This window comes from Cyanistes caeruleus, chromosome 1 (assembly GCF_971803275.1).
Source record: "Cyanistes caeruleus chromosome 1, bCyaCae1.hap1.1, whole genome shotgun sequence".
Classification (NCBI taxonomy): domain Eukaryota; kingdom Metazoa; phylum Chordata; class Aves; order Passeriformes; family Paridae; genus Cyanistes; species Cyanistes caeruleus.
Window position 1 is genome coordinate 24,663,763 of NC_141701.1, and position 20,194 is coordinate 24,683,956.

The window sequence follows — 20,194 nt, forward strand, 5'->3', positions numbered from 1 at the left end:
TTGTTGCCCTTCTTTTTTTCTTTTATGATGTTTAAAAAAAAAATCTGAAAATTTGCTCTTTTTTTTCATTACACTGAAATTCAGTCCCACTCTGTTGTGCCATTCCTGGAAGAGTCTGTGTTCCGTTAGAGAATAACTTGTTTGAGATGTTAGAAATACCAATATAAATAAAACTCCACCAACAGAGCTGCTGTTGTTCTGATGTCTGCTATAGTTAATGGTTAATAGTTAATACCTGTGTTTCTCAAAGGGCTTAATGGGGTCATTAAAACTCCCCTAAGTTTGCCACAGATCCTTTCCAGTTGTGTCGCCCGCATGGCCTGACAGAAGGCAACTACTTCTTGTGGCGACCAAAGCCCAGCTGCTGGCACAGATCTCTGCATGGCTTGGGAGGCTCTAGGTTGGTTCAGCTGCACAGCCAGGCTGGGAGGAAGGTGAGGCTGCAGTGGCTGGCACGATGGTGGGTCCCCTGGGAATCCTGTCCTGGGGGTGGTTCCTGTCAGTGGAAATATGTGAGGTCTCGCAGAAAGGCACTGGTCACAGGAGGAGAGGTCTTGTGTGACAGAAAGGCAGAGAAAGCCAAGAATGAGCTGGTGAATGTGTGGGTAGCATGTTGCTGGAGATCTTGGCTCTTTTTAGTATTGCCTGGCTACCTCTCATTACAATTGGACCCAACTGAAGGAATTAGAGATTAAAAAAATAAAACAACAAAGTAAAAAGGAAACTATAGATAGAAGGCTTGAAGTCTACAAATTTAATATAGAGACCCAAAAACAGGAAAAATAAAATATGTTTAGCAAGGCTAAGAACACTGGGGCAATAATTTTTAAGTGGCTGGTGTCATGCTAGAATGTTAACAACATAGAGGACCTGAATGAAAGACAGATAAAAGATTTAAATCAGTAATATTACAGGACTGGGATCACTAGGCCTCACAACTGTGTACTTAGGGCCAGCAAGTCTCTGCTCAAAACCACTTTTCATCACTGCAGCTCTCACCATTTGAGGCTGTGAGTTTATTTGACAATAAACAGAAATTTTACAGAGATTTTCTTTTAATATAGAGTAGTGTTGTAATTGAAAAATGAGATCCTGAGAGAGCAATTGCAAAGGTCTCAGCAGTCTTGAGAAGTCATATACAGAGAAGTTGTCATGTTACAAGCCATTTTGAGTCATCCTGTGTTCAGAGCATTAATAAATAATCTGGATGTAAGAACAAAATGAATACAAACATGTATAAAATTGCTTCTAATCTGTAAGTATATTTATTTGAAGTTCAATGCTCATTTTATACTCATGAAATGACAGTTGGCAACTTTTCCATATAATGGGAAAGTAGACAGAAGAAGAAATACTTGTAAGGGTGAAAAAGTCAGACAGTGATACACGAGGCTTGGCAAACTGGTCAAGACAAAGAAACTGCATTTCAATAAAGACAAATGTGGAGAGATGAGCAGGGATAAGAATGGTGGCAGACTTTCACAGCAGTGGACCTGGCAAGCAGGACCTCCAAAAGTAGTGGTGTTGGGCATAAACAGCTCAAAGTGAGCTCCAAATCTCAAGCTGTTGCAAAATAGTTGATGCAACCATTGAATCACAAAGTAGGAAGCAGCTACAGTGCTGGCTTTATGATGGACACATTTCAAAAAAGATGTTTGGAGATTCAAATGGAAATTAAATACATTTGTATGCATGTGTATGTATATACATACATGTTTCCCAAGCTAGACAGCAAAAGCTTTGCATTTGCAAGCTTCAACAGATCTAAATTATTCTGTTGAGAAGGAGACTGAAAGATTACACAATTTCTCTAGATTCACCTTCAGGCTGACAACACATTGGGTGCTAGTGGACTCTTCAGCAAGTAATCTGGGATCTCTACGTTTCAAGAAAAAAGTAAGGGATAAAAAATTATCACTGGAATAAATGGAAAATTGTGAATTTTCTTTGTCTTGACATATTTTTGATCATTACCACTGTTCAGGAAAGCATCAGAACAAAGTGATTCCAGGTAAATCATTGATGTCAGGGTAGGAGTAACTGGATGGGGGCAGGGGTAGCAAAGGAAGGCTCTCAGCAGAGTCTGCTGCAGATGAGTTAGCTGCAACAGCAGTTAATTCTTCCTTTGGGGTAAGGTGTGTGGCTACAGAGAAAGGACAAAAAGAGGGAACTAGGAGTCTGTTGCCACCATTAACATGGATAAATGTAGTGTGTGCATCTGTGACTGCAGACCCTTCAGTTTTGTGCCACTGGATCTGGCTCCACTAGCCCAGCTGAGAATGGAAACAGAATTCATAAAGAGGGGGACAGGAAGGTGTTCCTGTCATTGATACAGAAATAACTGGATTAAAATAGGGAGGCTTGGCCCCTTTAGCCCCTAAATACATGTAGGGGAAGAGGAACTACTTTCTACTTTGGTCCTCTCCAGCTGTGAGAAATTTCATTTGAACGTTTGTGAGAATGTGTTCATTTGAACAGATCTTGGCTGTGGAGAATGCTGCCTGTAAGGGCAGGGAATCTTACAGTCAGAGAGGAGGCAAGAGGAGACTCATAGAGGACTAGTTCTAAAATTAAATTTCAGACAGTGGGCATGAATATTGTTAGGAGCAGGGTCTGTAATGCACTCCCACAGGACCTACCCAGATGTGTTGGGGTGGGGGCATCACTCGATCCAGAGAGAACAGCCAGCATTCAGCAAATACTGTGCCATGCTTCCTTTATTTTAAGTTTAAATTAGCTTGTCTCACTTCTTTTGATTTGTCATTGTGGCTGTCAAAAGGAATCCCAGTGGTAAAGCTCACCTTGCACTCCTACATGCTGTGTGTCTCTGAAACCATCTCAAAGCTGAGTTCAGGAGAGAGATCAAAGATGTCCCTGCTTGAACTGAAGCAGGAGTGCTGTATTAGAACTCTTGTGAGTTGGATTCTGTAAAGTTTACCAGTCACCTTCAGCAGGTGTTATCAATGTAAAATTTTTAGAAGGGTTAGAAGTGGCTTTGTCCCTAAGATCACTACCATAGTCTCCTCTTAGTTTTATTCCTAGAATATCAAAATATATTTCACAGGGTGTTGGGGTATAACCCCTGCTGGCAGCCAAGCACCACACAGCTGCCTGCTTGCTCAGTCTCCCCACGGAGATGGGGGGAGAGATTCAGAAGACTAAAAGTGAAAAAACTCATGGGTTGAAAAAAAGTTAGTTTAATAGGTCAAGTAAAAGCCTCATGTACAAGCAAGGCTAAAGAATTAATTCATCCACCACTTCCCATGGGCAGGCAGGCAGCTGTTCAGCCCTCTCCAGGACAGCAGAGCTCCATCAGGACAGGTTACTTGGGAAGACAAATACTGTCATTTCAAATGTCCTCCCCTTCCTACTTCTCCCAGCTTTATATACTGAGCATATAACCATAGGTAACCCTTTTGGTCAGCTGGGGTCAGCTGTCCAAGCTATGTCCCCTCCCTTGTGCACCCCCAGCCTGCTCACTGCTGGGGTGGGGTGAACAGCAGAAAAGGCCTTGACTCTGTGTAAGCCCTGCTCAGAAATAGCTAAAGCATCCCTGTGATTAGCAATAGTGTTTCCAGCATAAATCCAAAACACAACCCTACAGTAGCTGCTATGAAGAAAACTAAATGTGAGTGCTGTGTCCAGTTCTGGGCCCCTCAGTTTGGGAAGGACATTGGGGTACTTGAGCACATCCAGAGGAGGGCAATGAGGCTGGTGAGGGGCTTGGAATACCTCGAGAAGGAGCTGGGGTTGTTTAGCCTGGAGGGAAGGAGAATCAGAGGTGACCTTATCACCCTCTAGAACTTCCTGAAAGGTGGATGTAGTCAGGTTTGGTCTCTTTCTCCAGGCAGCAGCTGACAGACCGAGAGGACGCAGCCTTAAGCTGTGCCAAGGAAAATATAGGTTGGATATTAGGAACAAAATTTTTACAGAAAAGGTGATAAAGTACTGGAATGATCTGCCCAGGGAAGTGGTGAAGTCACAATCCCTGGATGTGTTTTTAAAAAAGATTGGATGTGGCACTTGGTGCCACATTGGTGCTTGGTTTAATTTAGTTGAGGTGTTAGGTCTGGGTTGGACTCGATGATCTTGAAGGTCTCTTCCAACCTAGTGACTCTATCATTCTGTGATACCAGCAAATGCTTTTCCTTTTAAACCATTTCTGGCTGTTAAATTATCTAAAAGCTGCTTTACAAATCGAAGACTTAGGATGCCAAGAGCGGGGCACCTTGACATTTGTTTAAACTAAGAATGTTACGTATAATTCTTCAAGTAATATCATTTAATGTTTCTAAATTCATCTGTTGTTCATTTAAGTGGAAGAACACTCACTAAATTTTTAGCATAACAGTATCTCATGTGTTAGCTCATAAGCTTTAAACCCATAAAGTCTTCAAAATGAAAGAATTTTAAACTGTCAGATATTTTGTCTCACCTATGGAATTAATTAATTTTTGTATTCTCTTGTTTATTCTGTGGAATTCAGACAGTCAATTTCACTCTGATTTGGAATTATTTTCACGTTTTGAATTTAGCAAAGCTAGCAGAATCTGTTTTCCTTGCTGAGCTTAAGCTGTTAAACCCTAAGCACACAATAGCTAGAAGGTCATCTTTGCATTAACATCACTTACTTGATATTGTCTCTGATATCTCTTTTTAGACCTGGAACCCTCATATGCTTTCACTTGATTATGTATAGTTTTCTCTTGAATAAGAAACCATCACATGAGATGTTTTGACAGAATTGGGCACCTGGTTCCTTAAATTATAATTTAGCTCTTCAATCTGTCAGTGGAGGAGAAAGAGGTGTCTTCTGCCACTCCAGAGGCTGTGTCACACAGATAATAGCCCATTACAGCTACTAGTAAAATAATAGCTCAGTGAAAAGAGATCTGTGTTATGGAGCTAACCTCAGCTGACAGAGCATGTAGGAGCTGCCATTTGGGTGGAGAGTGATGGGGAAAGGGGAAGGCTCCATTTCTCCCTTTTTTAAAAGGAAGTAAAAAAATTCAGCCAAAGAAACCTACCCATATTCCCACTGCCAACAAAGACAAATAAACTCACCTTTGGCCAGTTCTGTGGTCTGTTATTGTAGTGGAACCTTGTAATTACAATATATATTATGCCACTTTCCGTAAACCGTGGTTGTGTTTTGGCTTGAGGTCCACAGCTCCAGGTTTAGCTGCAGACTATAATATAAAATTGCTGTGGGTTTTTTTGTGCATGCGTGTGTGTTTTTGTTTTCCCTCAAGTAAAAGATTTCATTTCTTTTAACGGATGCTGTTGTGCTCTTATAAAAAGGTCTGCGTGAAAGTGCTGTGATCTGGCTCCCACTGCATGCCCCAACAATGAATCAGGGCATAGATATTTAGGATCACAAAGGCAAGTGGGAGGTATGCTGCTACACAGTAGATGGCACAGAAACTGGTGTAGGGCATTAAAACCAAAGGGGAAAAGTGTTGTTTTAAACCTTCCTAAGGGGAGCTCTTTGACCCTGCTAATTTATAATAATAAAGTATGAGAGAAAGCAGACATCAGCAGTTGCAAATCATGCCTCTGTAAAGAAAGCTGGAATAAAAGAGAGCTTAAGTTTCAAAGCAACTATTTACATCTATATTTGCAATGGGTTTGGAGTGAAGAAAAACCAAGCAGTGCACCATAGCATTTGTGATTTATTGCAGCATCACGAGGCAAGCATGAGTTGAAAAAAGACAAATACTGCAGACTACATCAGTCAGAGAGTTCTTCAGACAAAAAAAAAATTATTTCTTTTCTTCAGGGAGGCTCATAGAGTCACTGGGAGATATTGACATTCATGAGTGGTGCTAATTTTGCAGTGGCCCTGCAGTAGGAGTTGTTTTTGCAGAGGTCTGTGAGACCGCTCCACTCAGAGCCATGGCAGTGCAAGAAATGTATCACAAGACATTCTGAGTCAACAGTTCTACAGAGACAAAAATGACATTCCCCTGCTTAGGGAGTGCTTGCTGCTTGTGAGAGCAGCCAGTCTAAATAGTGGCTTGTGTATTGAAGTGCTGGTAGATCAATAGATTTGATATCCAGGCATTAATGCCTGGTGTGATGTGCAAGAGAACAATGCGCTCAGAAATTTCAACGTGTGTGCATCCCATCTGTTTATCAGGTTCTAATGGACTTCATGTTTACCAGCCAAAGAGCTTTTTTAGGAGGTCATACATGTGGTGAGTGAGCTTTTCTGTTCTGAGGCAGATTGCTACTCTGATTTGTTTTAGCATCATTTAGAAGGATCCACAACTGCTGAACAAGGCTTTGGGATGTACATCTGACAGAGGACAGTTTGTCATGAACATGTCAAACGTGGTCAGAGTCTTCCTATAATACTTTTAAATTCTGAATATTTTTTAAAAAGTTTGATACCTGGCAAGGTACAAGGGCATAAAGTATGTGCTAAGAAATAACTAAAGCAAGTACTTCAGCTATATTTGTAAATGAAAATCATTAAGTCATGTCAAGCTTGTTAATAATCAGAGACATGGGAAGGGCATCCTTCTTCATTTGCACCAGGAGATAGACAAGGGAGCAGCAACAAGTCAGAAAAATTCACTCTACTCAGAATTATCAATAAATTAGCCCACTGGCAGTGTATGTTTAAGCTCATGCTATTGAGTATTGACTTTGAACCCTCCTGCTGTGACTCAGTCTGGGGGAGGCTTGCAGAGAAGTGTGAGCTGACATCATCAGATATGTTACAGATTTCATGTTTCTGGCTGGTTCCAGTTGCTCTGAGCAAAGGTCATAATAAACTTCTTTCTTGAAGGCAAAAAAAAATGGGACTGAAAAGACTGAAACACTGGGCACGATAGATGGAGCTGCAGAAACCTAAAGTGCTTTTTGTGGGTGTTTCTCTTATCTATGAGGCTCTCATCTAGCCAGGCAGCACTGGGATCCCACCACCTAGCCACAGGATACCATGCAGGGGGTGGAGACACTGGAAAATCACAGAGGAGGCCAAGACCTGCCTCGCAGACCTGCAATTGCAGGTTTCATGGCTTCAACATACACTTTGCCAGATGAAGAAAGCCCTTGTTTGCCAGTGGAATGATGTCAGGCAATTTAACAGCTGAATTTCTTTCCCTCCCTGTGGAAGGTGGGGACCAATCCTCCTGTGGTTAATCGAGGGGCCATGATTTGCCTAGACTGCCTTTGTAGCGAGTCCAGGCAAGGGGCTGAGGGTGCCCTCTCCTTCACCTTGCAAGCTGCTGCAAGCAGCACATGGAGGAAATCTCTCCCAGGAGCCTCCACAGCCACTCTGTTCCTTCTTGATGCTTTTTGACACAAGCTGCTTTTAACAAGGTAAATACTGTTATGTTTCCAGCAACAGATGTGCTCAGGGAGCTAGAAAGCATCAGGGGTTCCTGAGAAAAATCACAGTAAAATCCATGTCTGAATAGGGCCTATCTCAGCCACATTCACTTTCTTTCTGAAGAGTCCCTTCAAACACTTTAATTGAGGTTTCTACCTCTTTGCTCTTGTGAGCTGGAAGAGCAACAGCGATTTTCTATGCAGAGATAAAGAGGAACAGAGACAAGATATAGTGACCTGGTTCCCAGCACCACCAGGAGGTGCCTCTTCAGCTCTTTCATAGGTCTCATCCTTCTCCCCAGTAACTGGACTTCACTGAAGGTCAGTCCCCTCCCATAATTCCTGGTCCCACAGTCACAGAAAACATTCATAATGCCTTAGTTTTTTTGTAAAGAAGGTAACTTCTCCTGGCAAGGATGTGATGAGTAATAGAGCCCTTGGCTGTGGGGAGGGGAGTCAGCCTTGGGCACTGGGGATGCAGCGAGTGCAGTGAGGTGGAGATTCTTTGGCACTGGTGTGTGTTGATTTGGGACACTCAACTATAGTGGGACAGATGAGTTTGAGCAGCAGGAAAAAGTGGAGAAGGAAAGAGAATCTGGATGTGTTTTGAGCTGCTCAGTTTTTTTAAAGAATGGCTATTCCCAATCTTAAGTGGCAATACAATCAAAATCAAGACAAGAGGGATAATGGAGAGGATAAGTTTTGGAAAGGCACTCAGGAAATTCAGTCAGGAATTCAGCTTTAGGACCATTAATTTACACAAGTGACAGAAAACTTGTGTGAGATTCTGCCTTTTTTCACTTAAAAAAATAGATTAATCTTGGAAAAAAAAAAAAAGTAAAAGCTCAAAGATCTTTGGACTTTAAAGCCCACACTTATTTTGCTATCTAAAAGCTCTTAGGGGTTTGTATTTGTGTTTGGATGCACATATTTCCATATGTGCTGGGTACTTTTGGGGTCCCTCCCAATCCCAGCACTAAGGAACCCCCCACACACCAGTCCTCCTCTCACTGTGGCACTGAGATTCCCAAGCTGCACTACCTATCCCTCTTTTCCTCACAGCAAACTCAGTCTTCTTGTAGGTTCAGGTGGAGACAGAGTGACCTCCAAGAGCTGTGAGGAGGTGAAGTTTTGGCAGTGAGGATGTGTAGTGTCCTCGGAGGATCTTAGGTGCAGGCCATAAGGCAGCCCAAGGCTGTGTTATGTTTCTCATGTAGTCTCCCACTTTGGGGATTACGCTGGCTGCTGTAGCTGGGGGTGCCCCCAGAGTGTGTTTTGGCAAAGCTGCGCTGCCAAGAAGTGTGAGGGCAGTCCTAAAGCCTGGCTGCCAGGCACAGAGCCAGGCTGGAGACCTGGCTCCCGGCATATCCTCCCAGAGTGAGAAAAGGAAAGTCTTTTTTAACAAATTAAGTACTTTTCTGATCAAAATCAAATAAGTTCCTGCTTCCAAATTTTGTTTTATAAAGCCAAGTTTCTTACTTTAGACCAGTGTCCCGCATGATCCAAAGGACTACATTTTTCACTCATAATTCATTTATTCAGACAGGTTTATTTTGCTAGAAATTAATACTGCTAAATTATTTTAAACAAAGGGAAGCACTGAGAGAGAAAACAAAACCATTTCAAACCTTTAGAGATGGAAATAATTTATTTTTTTTTCTGCCAGGAACTCTGCTTGGACTTCACCAGATGTGGGGACTGGTCCCCGGTGGGGAACGAATCTTGCCCTTTGATGGGATCCACTGAGGCCTCGAGGAGGGACTGTGGGATTTTCTGCCTCTGAGCCACAGCTGTCACTTCTTCTGCCACTGGGATGAGCTGGGCCAATGGCAGCTTCGCTTTTGCTGTAGATTTCCTGTAGTGGGTGTTCCAAAAACCTGCTGATGATAGCAGGTTTAAAATCCCTGGACTGATGGATGGAAATGACTGCTGGAACAATCTGAGCACATTACACATCTCTTCCCTTTTTCACAGGAGGAAGTCCCTCACACAACAGTTCTCATTGTTGCCCTGATTATTTACTCAAGATACCATTTTGTTCTATTTTGTGCCTTGTTTATGTTTCATAGTTCAGTACAGGGCACTTCCTTTCCTCCCTAAAATTAAAATCTTAGCATTCACATGTTATTCTGTGACACAGAAAGCCACATCTCCTTTTTGCACAGGAATGTGCACCTTTGAAAGTCCTGCTTGGATCCCCTTCTCTGGACTCAATGGTATTTATTAATAGCAGAGAGGCAAATCAAATCTCTAGTACTTCTCCAGTGTGGGAAAGGTAACAGCCCTTTGTATTACAGGGCCTCTCCTAATTCTAAACACATGTGGGATGTCCTCTGTCAAGTGAGTGAGGAGGCTTTTTTCCTATTTTTAACTTTACTGAGATAAGCAAATTGCAGTGGCACAGACAATCTGCTCTGTTAAGAATCTGGCACCATTTACAGTGGCTGGGGCAAGAGACTCAGCAGTAGATTAGTGCTAATTTCTCTTCACACAAATAATGGCACTGATGACTCTTGACCATGTGACAGGTTTGTGAGTGATGAGCCTTGAGACTCCAGTAGTGACACTTTTCTTTCTCCACACTGGTAAATTATTCATTATTGGTGCAGCCCTGGGAAAACATAAAAAAGAAAGAGCGGGAGAGAGGAGGGATTATGTTGCTAATGATAGAAACTGCTGACAAGTCCACTGGGGTTGGGGCTGGGGTTGGAAAGAAAGATTGCAGTATGGGGGCAGGTTGGGGTGTTGTGTTATACCCATTTCAGAATACAATATCCAAGGTTCATTTCAATAATATTCCTCAGAAATGAAAGCAAGGATAAGTGCTAATGGGGCAATTTGGGGTCTGTGTGTGTGTGCATGTGTTTGTGTGCATGCAATAAAAATGCAGGTGCTGCTGGTTTGCACCTTGATCTAATGCTGTTCATTCTAAGGTTTTCCACTCTTTTTATGTGAAAATTCCTCTGTGCTTTCAGCACACGCCTTATTTGTAGCGCTTCTGAATGAGCACTGTAAAACATTTTCTTCATTTCAGCCCAGGACTGGATATAAGTGAAGCAGGACAAAGAATTTCCCTGACAGAGAATTTGTGAGAGACTGAGTTAGGGCTTGCTGAAACCCATCTGAATGAAAGAGCACTGTTCATGTGGAATCCCACGGCTGCTCCTGCTGGTTTGTGCTGTGCTGCTTGTGAATCACCACAGCTTTGAGGTGTGTGTCATCCCTACACAGCTTAGCTGCTGAAGCACTGATTAAGCAATATCAAACCTGTCCAAGTAAGACAATGTGGCATTTCACCCGTCTTTAATTTCTAGCTGCTAATTTTTCACATTTTTCCTTTTCTTTTGGAAAAGTACAACACTGGATGCCATTTTTCTCACCAGCCTGCATGTAGAGGAGATGGTTTTTAAAAAGCTCCTATCTGAAGCATCCCTACTCCACCTAAGATTACTCTGCTTGCTCTTTGCTTCTGTGGGCGTATAAAAAGACCCAAAAAACCAGAAGCACAAAAGCAGTGGCAGCCCAAAACCTGGAGCTGCAAATCATTGTATGCAGGAAAAGAAAGGCCCACTCTGCAAACAGAAAGGGATGGTTGAATGGAAATAAAATTCCTAATCCATTTGTACAGAGTACCACTCTGGTGCTCAATTCTTCAAGGCTGTTATTGAGTCAGCCCTGAACATCCATTTCAATAACTGATTTGTGCATAATTCAGGGAAGACACGTGATGTGCTTCTGCATTTCAAGGGGTGTTGAAGTGGGCCCTTCACAGTGGGCAGGTAGCAGCACCTGGGATTCCCCGAAGCAGCAGTGAAGACCACTCAAACCTGGTTGTGGGAAAAGAATATCAAATTTCCAACTGCTTCAGCTGCTCCATGTGAGCAGAGGAGTTGGCTAAGCAGCTTCAGGTGCTCCCTGCCTGGAGAAGACACCTCTTTTCAGGATGTGCTAAGATATTTTCTGAAGGAGACAGAGTTTCTTCCACGTTACCCACCCCCTCATGTTGAGCCATGGCAGTTTTTATCCACATCTCTGTGAAGTGTCCATCTCCAGTGCAGCTCTCTGAATGTCAGGAGCTATTTCAGTCCTCTCTAGGAAGAATTCCTACATCTCCCATCTGTGTCTGCACCTGATGGCTGTCTGTCATGTTGAAGTCTAACCAAGAGAGAGCTTGGAGCACAGAGAGCAGCCTCGCCAACCCTCCACACTGCATATAAATGCACAGCTTCACTCTCCTGACTATAGCACTGTTCTCTGGGCACAAGAGCTCCTTTCAGATGAATTTATTCTGTTCATGTTCTGGATCCCATCCCCAGAAGGTGATTCAATGCCAGATGCCACACTGCAGGTGAAATGGTCCCCCTCCTCCTCTGTGCTTCCTCATGGCAACATCAGAGGAGAAAAGGCACTTGTCTTCAGTAGCTCCAGACCCTAATCTATATCAAAGCACCCCGGGGGATATTGTAGTGTCTCAGTATCCCACGGGGTCATCACTGGCTCTGCCCAGCTGTGCAGTGATGTTCAAGGCTAGCACAGCTGCTCTCAGGCTGGAAGGGAGCAAAGCAGGCAGTGGGCTGATGAAGGGAAAACCTCTGTAAAAACAAATTAGGACAGGAAGCCAGACAGTTACAAACAAGATCATGAATGGGATGCCTTCCCTCCCTCTATTCCCATCCTTCGTCTCCTTGGTAGTTCCTCGATTCTTGCTGTGTTTGCTAGGAAAAAGAGGAAATCAAATCTCAAAATTAATTCCTTGTTGACTGGAGAACAGAAAATACTTCCATGCTTGAACATATTCTGATGCTATATACAGCCCTGTTGGGTTTTTTTTACTGCTCTCCTTTTATTTTTTTTTCCCCCTTGTAAAGAATTGCAAAATTCAGTCTGTTTGTTTAAATTCTTAAAATAGTCACTTCAGAAAAATAACCAATCCCCAATTCCAAACTATGCTTTTTTAATTCTTGACTAAAAATGAATCCTTTACCATTACTCTAATGAGAGATGAAAAGACAAGAGAACAGGGGTTGGCTCCATGTCCAAGGGAGAGGACAGGCACACAGGAGCCTCCTTTCTGCTGCAGGCTGCCTTCACTGGGAGCAGCAGCATTAAAAAAGCCCACCAAGCAGCCAACAGCACGATGGGGCCAGCCAAGAGGGAATCCTGTCCATCTACTCCAGCTGAATTATCTGCTTCTACCTGTTGCTTTGGGAAAGGGGGACATGGTGCTGCCATGCCCTACATCCCCATCTGCTTCCAGGAGCAGTGTGAAGCAATGGTCCCTGCATTTTTTCTCGGGGGTCACAGCTATCAGCTTGTACAGCTCAAAGCAATATTTTTTAATATACTTGAAAAATAAGCACTTGAAAAAAGGAGGTAGATGAAACAAATACTTAGAGCTCCTTGCTACTGTGTCATCATAACTATGCAAATCTGCAAAAGAATTGATTGCTAAGCAAAGTAAAGGACAAGCTATAAGCATGTTGGTCTGTTTAATCGTGCAGGTGCTTTCATATACAAATATTTGTCAGCCAAATCTCAAGAAATGTTTATTCCTTAAGTCTATAAACTAGAGTAAGAAGGAAAAGAAAGCGATGACACAGTTCTTAGATAGTGGAAGCCAGAAGGAACTCCATTTTTCATTTTTATTACAACAGTAGAGGGTTTTTTCCTTTTTCTCTTTTTTTTTTTTTTAAAGAAGTTCTTCAAGGTGATTCATAGTGTTGGTACTTAAAGAGATATATGAGCCCAAGGCTACCCATTTAAAAAGCCTGAGAAACTAACTTCAAGGAGAGATCTCTGAACAATCCATTTACTCAGATATGCTGCTGCATCTGGGTGGGTTTGCTTATTTATTTATTTTATGGACAAAGTGATATGAAAATGCTGCAGGATTGGCTGAGTGCTGCTTAAAGTTTGAGCTGATGTCACAAAGTGCCAGGCAAAATGACAGGGGAAAGTGCATCCCTTATTCATCTCATGCAATGATGGCTGTTTTGTCTGGAACCACTGAAATGATGCAAATAGAGCTATTTTTTTAATGTTTCACAGCAGTCTCTTCCCACGCTCTGATGCTCAAAAGGGCACCCCACAGAAAAATTTGATTTATGCTATTTTTGATTTATATATGGGTATTTATTTACTTAGCTTATGAAGCATTTTTTTAATATCTTTGCTATTCCCTTACTCATGCAGTACCTTTGTGCTATTAGTATGTATAGCAGACAAATATTTACCTACTACATGAGCAGCCATTCTATTCAATTCCTGAAATATTTAAAATACAACAAAGTGGTTCAAAGCCAAAAGCAATTTAAAAAACAGCATCAGCAAAACATCAAGTTGGTTTGGCCAATAATTCAATAGTGGCTGTTTGCTTTGGATTTGTTCTGGGTTTGGGCTTTGTGTGTGTGTCTGTGTGTGTGTGTGTGTGTGTGTGTGTGTGTGTGTGTGTGTGTTTATCTAAGTAGGACTGGGTGTTTTAATCAAGAAATTGTGGGAATAAAACAGGGCTGAAGTTCTTTATTGCCTTCTATCCCTGGCCCAGGATTTACAGCACATATCTGAGGCATCAGAGGGCAATTGCTGTATGAGGCACTGAACCCTGGTTTTTCCCCCAGGCAAAGGGCTGCTGCAAAATGTGGGGACTGCTTGATCTGCCCTGCTGGCACTTTGCTGCTGGGGATAAGGGACAAAATATTCACTATACTGGGCTCTGAAACTCAGATATCTCACCTCCCTGCTGCTTCTCAAGCACCTTCTCTGTGGGGTGGGTTAGCAGGGGTGGTATTTGGTGTAGTGGCTGCATATAGCATCAACAGGAAGGGTGAAGCAAAATTCTGCCTAGGAGAACATGGTAGACATTTGGTGCTTGTCATTCCCTGGAAAAAATGTGCTAAGGTACATCCCAGGAAAGAAGGGGATATATCCCAAATCTGCCACTTCTCATGTGCTTGGATCTCAGAAATGTAACAAAAGGAGAATAGGGGAGGAACTGGCATTTCTTTGGTCCCTTGATTTCCTTTCCTTAGAGGTAGAAAAACAAAATATGCATTTTTAATGTACTTAGAAGTAAGTTTTACACTCAAGTCAATGTGATTTGGGGAGAGTTGTATTCAGAAAGACGTACAAACCAAGGATCAGTCCATAATTGGCCCCATCAAAACATCAGAGAGAAAACTGCAAGGGAAAAAAACAAATCCAAAAAGTGTTCAAATTGCCAAGCTGACCAACAGTGCTTTGCCTGTAATCTGCCTTTTGTGGGCAAGAGATATTTAAGGATGCACTTACAGCAAGCGAGCAAGTTGGACCAGACCGGCGTTCAGACAGACCCCAAGAAATGAAAAAGCAGAATATGCTCCCAAAAACTTCACCTTTAAAATTACATTTCCATAAACTGTGAAGCAAAAGATACAATTTGTTCTTATTCAACACTCTTTATGCCATTGTCTGAGGAGATTCATTATTCTATGGCCACAACCTATGGGAAACTTGGGGTGGTCGATGAAGTATTTCAGTTATTGTTCCTTATATGCTCCTGTTATTTTTCTTCCTTTGCCAGCTCGAGGTAATATCTTGATCACCACCAGTTTGTTTGATGTCAGGACCAGCACAGTGCTGGCTTGACATGTGCACTAAACATGCTGACAGCAGCTAGGAAGTTCATTGATGCTGGTATGGCAAGAAATGAATGGACTCCAGAAGCAGCAAAATGCACTCTTAGTACATCACAGTGGAGGCTTCACTTTCCCGTGAGATACTGGGCTATTACTTGTCTGTGAGACACACTTCAACACATGGTGTCAAACAGCAGAATCATGAGAAAACTTGTGAAGTATTCCCATTAAGGCTAATTGATTTTTAAATACTCTATTATCCAAAGTCGGCATCTAATTATTTCTTTCAAGATCCTGACACGTTCCTCGTAGTCACAAGAAGCAATGATTGTTCAGGATACAGCGCTGTGGTGGGCAGCAGAGCATCCATCTGAAAGGGAAAGACGAGGCTCTTTATATTTTTTTTTTTTACTGACTTTGTCTGAGGCTGCTGCAAGAGGAATTGTGGTGAAGTAAAAGATGTGTGAGATGAAGGGATGGGAAGCTTGAGGATGTAGTCAGCCTCCAGCTGGACTAAGATTTCTATACAGAGATCAAACTGTTCTGTCAGATAACTTGTTACCTTTCTCAAACAAATCAGGTTGGCCTTAGGGTCATTCATGTTTATAGTAAAGTTCTAATTAAGCAAATATAAACCTTATGCTCAGCAGAGATCTCTTTAGAAAAGAAGATAACCACAGACCCTTTCTTGTACTATACTCTCCTTCTGATTTCGTGATGACAGTATTAATTAACTAGCAGCAACAGAAATTAGATCAAATGTTGGAGATACATCAGGGCCCACCAGGGTTGTTGTCCACAGCAAGCACAGATTAAGTACAGTGAGATGCCCAGCCTGACTCTCTCTCTGGCTGGTACTTTGAACAATTGTTTCTGTCTGTACAAGAATGGTGTGAAATGGCATTACACGAAGGGGCTGCATTTCATGTGTTCTGCAATGACTTCCTGAGGTGTCCATGCTGTGGGACTGGGAGCTGCTCCACCCTGCTCCTCCCAGTACTTGTGTCCCCAGCAGCTTGCCTCTGAGAGCTCCTTTAAGCACTAAGAAAGCGATAAAGGAAAAACAATAGCAAGTCATCTGTGTGATGATTTGGCCCCCATATGACCATACACGAGAACACAGCTCTTAAAACAGATAGTGCATGTGTTCTCTGCAGACAGAAGTGACACAACATGTCAGCTTTGTAGCAGCTGGAAGACTTCTCCCCATTGAAACACACAGAAAAATCAAAATATTCTGTCTACCTAGACCATTGCTGTAAAATGTGGTCACGTACCTCATATTTAATAACAGAAAAAGACAAACAAGCTGAAATTGCTCAGATTTTAACAATTTGTTCTTTGAGATAGTACAATTGCTCCTCAATATCCTGACTTGCCATACTTGTTGCTTCATACTTAATGTTCACTCATGCAGGCCAGCCAAAAATAAAGTATTTCCACAGATTAAAACTGCCTCGAACACATATGGGTTTGGTTTAAAAGAAATAGATGGAGTTTGAAACTATAACTGTTTCAGGAAATGAAATACAGTTTTGCGTTTTTGTAAGGTCTTTAAATATTTTATGAAGTACCAATGTTTGCTTGTATTTTTTTTTTCAAAACACCCTCTTATGTATTTTATTATGTACTTTAGTTGGAAAGACACCAAAAGGAGGGGGAGAAAGAATCTTACACCTATGTACAGAACTGAGTTGCCAGCCCATATGATTACAAGAGGAATAAAAGGGCACAACAGCAAATACTGTTAATTTATTGTCTTTATTTGTTACACACATTTCTTCGACTAAAAATATATAAATAGTTGGTAAGGGAACGTTGCCCTGCATAAAATGAAGTAACTGTGTTATCTAGGTGTATAATAAATGTTCTGTAACTGTGTCCTTTATTCTAATTGCCTAATTACTTTTGCTCTTTATGTGGAGACACAACGTCTTCAGGACAAGTGACTATGGCTCCTTAGGAGTCTTCTGTGTCACCTGAAGGTAGGTAAACAGGTAAGCCCCAACCAGTTTTGGCATCCACATGCAGAGGCACACACTGTAACTACAAAACAGCATGTTCTGAGTCTGTGTTTTCTCTGGGTACTAGTAGCAAGAACACTGTGTTCATTTAAATTAAACCAGTTCCTTGGATGATAACAAAGTAATTAAAGAAGCCACCGAGGAAAAAGAGCCAATTTATTTGAATCGTGTTCATAAAAACTACAACATGAGCCTGAAGGTAGAATATAATGTAGTTAAGATGGCAGATTGATGATTTTTAAAAATGCATCTTGATATTAGTTTAAATTATTGTCTCCAGTCCAATAATAATAATGGATGTGAATATTTAATTTTGTGATAGGAATGATTCCTTCAGTTAAGTCAAATTCAGATAAAAACTGTCATGCCTGTTTTAAGTCCACTTGGTCTCCAAAACAATATATTACTCTCTGGTCATTATAATGTATTCCTGTTTTCATAACTCTCACTGAAATTGCAAGAAATGCAGGCACTTCACTGGATGAGTTCAAATCGATGTTAGATCCTGCGACCTGTCAAATGGAGCACAAGAAAAATTGCACTCTACATCATGGGGAACCTTCTATTCTTTAAAGCATCCCCTCCGCTGAACTTAAGGTTCTCCTATCAATCATAACTAAAGGCCTACACAAGGGAGAAAGGAAAAGTTTAACATTTTGAAGCTCTCCAAAGTTTCACTGATGCCCATCTGGTTTATTTTTGTTATTCGTTCATTGAATGGATGATAAAACACTTTTGGTGGCCACTTCTTAACAATTTGCCTAAAGAATTGTGCTATCCCTAATAGCATAACATCAAAACACGAATCAGGCTGACATGGAATTTTCTCTAACCAGGATAAGGTGGTCTGTTCCTTCCACTTATGCTATCCAACCTCTTAACATGGGCAAGATGTACTTTGGTTCAGGGAAAGCTCTTTGGATTTTCATCTCCACCAGAGGTTTATAGGCTTTGGTAAAATGTTTCTTTTTTACTATTGTCAATGGTGAGAAAAGGAGCTTTGAGAGAGCACTAAGGTGCAAAAGAACCAGTGTGACAACCATTACAAGTGGTGACTTGTGGGTAACCCTGTAACCATCTCTCCTGTGCTTCTTTGGAGCGCACTCTGAATTGCAAAACATAGCAAGATTCTGCTGATTTTTTTAAATTTTGCTATCACATGTTACAGAGGACTCCTCTGCCCTTGTGCCTGTGCATTTCCCTCGTTATCCCCAAGCTTGGTGGTCCCAGTGCAACTGAGGGGATTCCTGAGCTCTGGGAAATTAGACAGCTTGCTAATTTATACTAACATTACACCCATATGACAAGGAGTTAAGGATCTGAGGATTCATATTAATACTATATTGCTGCTTTATCATTTAAGCATAAATAACTAATGCTTAATTCAGGGAGGGAACTCAGTATTTCTAGCACTACCTAAACGTAGGTTTTTTTCTCCACAATAATCTGTCCTGAATACATCATTTCAGTTCATCTGCCACCTACCATCAAACCTGGTATTCTAAAGCAAGCTCATACAGAATCCACTTACAAGTTTATTCATGTTAATCCAGGGTCAGAGGTGGCACAGACACAGGCCAGGGCAGGGTGCTGAATCTGTCTCACTGGCACTGATGGATGACTGGCACAGAAGGTCTGTTGCTGTCAATGGATACAAGGGAGAAATCCATTCTTATTCTCCTTAATATCTTTGCAGTATTTGGCACTGTTGACCTTATGTCAAGTCTGACAGGTGGCATGAATCCAAAGTAAGTCTTCAAGCAGACAAAGACCCATTCTTTTTCTAGTCCCTTTCAATGTCCACATGAATCCAGCTACAAAGTGAACTGGATTTAAAAGCCAGTGATATACAGATGGCACAGAACTGTACTTCACCTTCCCTACATATAAATTCTTTGTTATCACAGAGGTTTCTGAGTGCTTGGATATGGTTCAGTGCCTTGATTTTCTAGAATAGTGATAATCTCTGCAGCAAGAATAACTTATTGCAATGCAGGATACAATGCTTATCCATGCAGCAGAAAGCCAGGCACAAATAGCATTTAGCTGTGGAAAATTCTTTTAGGGTTCTGCTTATGAAACCAAAAAGAAAAAACTCTTTTGTGTAAAATACTACAAAGCAGTTATTGGAAGGATACATACAGTAATTTTTGAGGATAGAATAAGACATAGCTCTAGTATCTTGGATATTTAGGGCATAAATAGATGCTTCACTATTGCATTTGGGTTTCCTTATGGACAATAGACAGAAATGTCACACATGCTCAAACAGAGGTCACAACACCAAGCACGTCAGAGCTCAAGAAGTGTTTGGACAATGCTCTCAGGTACATGATGGGATTCTTGGGGTGTCCTGTGCAGGGCCAGGAGTTGGATTCCAATGATTCTGAATGGGTCCCTTCTAACTCAGCATATTCTATGATTCTATGGTAAACACTTTCACCCTATTGCAAATCACACTGATGAACTGCTTTATTACACTCTACCACTAAGCATTGCATACTGATTGCTGACAGATAAAAGCTGGCCCCAGAAACTCATCTGGCTGCCCACAACAAAGTCAGTGAACATTTCATAATAAAGTCCTGCTTTGCATCATACAGGTTTTAATCCAAAATAGCAAGCAAAGGAGAATATGAAACTAAATAAGTGCTCTGGGTCACTGCTACTCTGTCTTATTTCCTTACATTTTAAACCATGGGTATCCCATACTGAGAAAAACAAAGCATCAGATTTGCTGTCTAAGCTTGGCTTGGCTCAGTTCAAGCCTAGGATTTGTTTTATAGTTGAACTAAAGTTAAATAGGTAAAGTTCTTTGTCCTAAACCCTGGCACTTGCTAGGTGTGAACCAGTGTCTACAGATCTTCTAAAACTGGCCATAAGTCTTACTTCTGAAAAGTTTTGTTATTTGACACATAATTAATTCTGGGCTAATTTTGACCTATAAGGCCCACCCCACTTTGAATCCTGTATATATTAATAAGATCATTGCATTTCAACTTGACAGATAAAGTATTTAAAGAGACAAGGCTTGATGTGTGCATCTGGCTGGGGGTAAATGCACACGGGATGGGCTTGCAACTGAGCAACTGCCAGCTCACCATCTGGTGTGATCTGTAAGGGAGGGTGATGTCAAAGTGCACCCTCCTTGCCAGGTCCTCTGGAAATGTGCACCTGCGTCTCAGGACAGGACAACTTCAGGAAAAATAGTTTCATTAC

General features: G+C 41.6%; 1 long non-coding RNA gene across 1 annotated transcript; it reads left to right on the plus strand.

The window, feature by feature from the left end:
• The first annotated feature begins 284 nt into the window (after positions 1-284).
• Positions 285-15,232, plus strand: LOC147655386 (uncharacterized). The gene is made up of 2 exons (XR_015284938.1): positions 285-434; positions 9,005-15,232. It is a non-coding gene; the product is annotated as an uncharacterized LOC147655386 (long non-coding RNA).
• Positions 15,233-20,194: the final 4,962 nt, after the last annotated feature.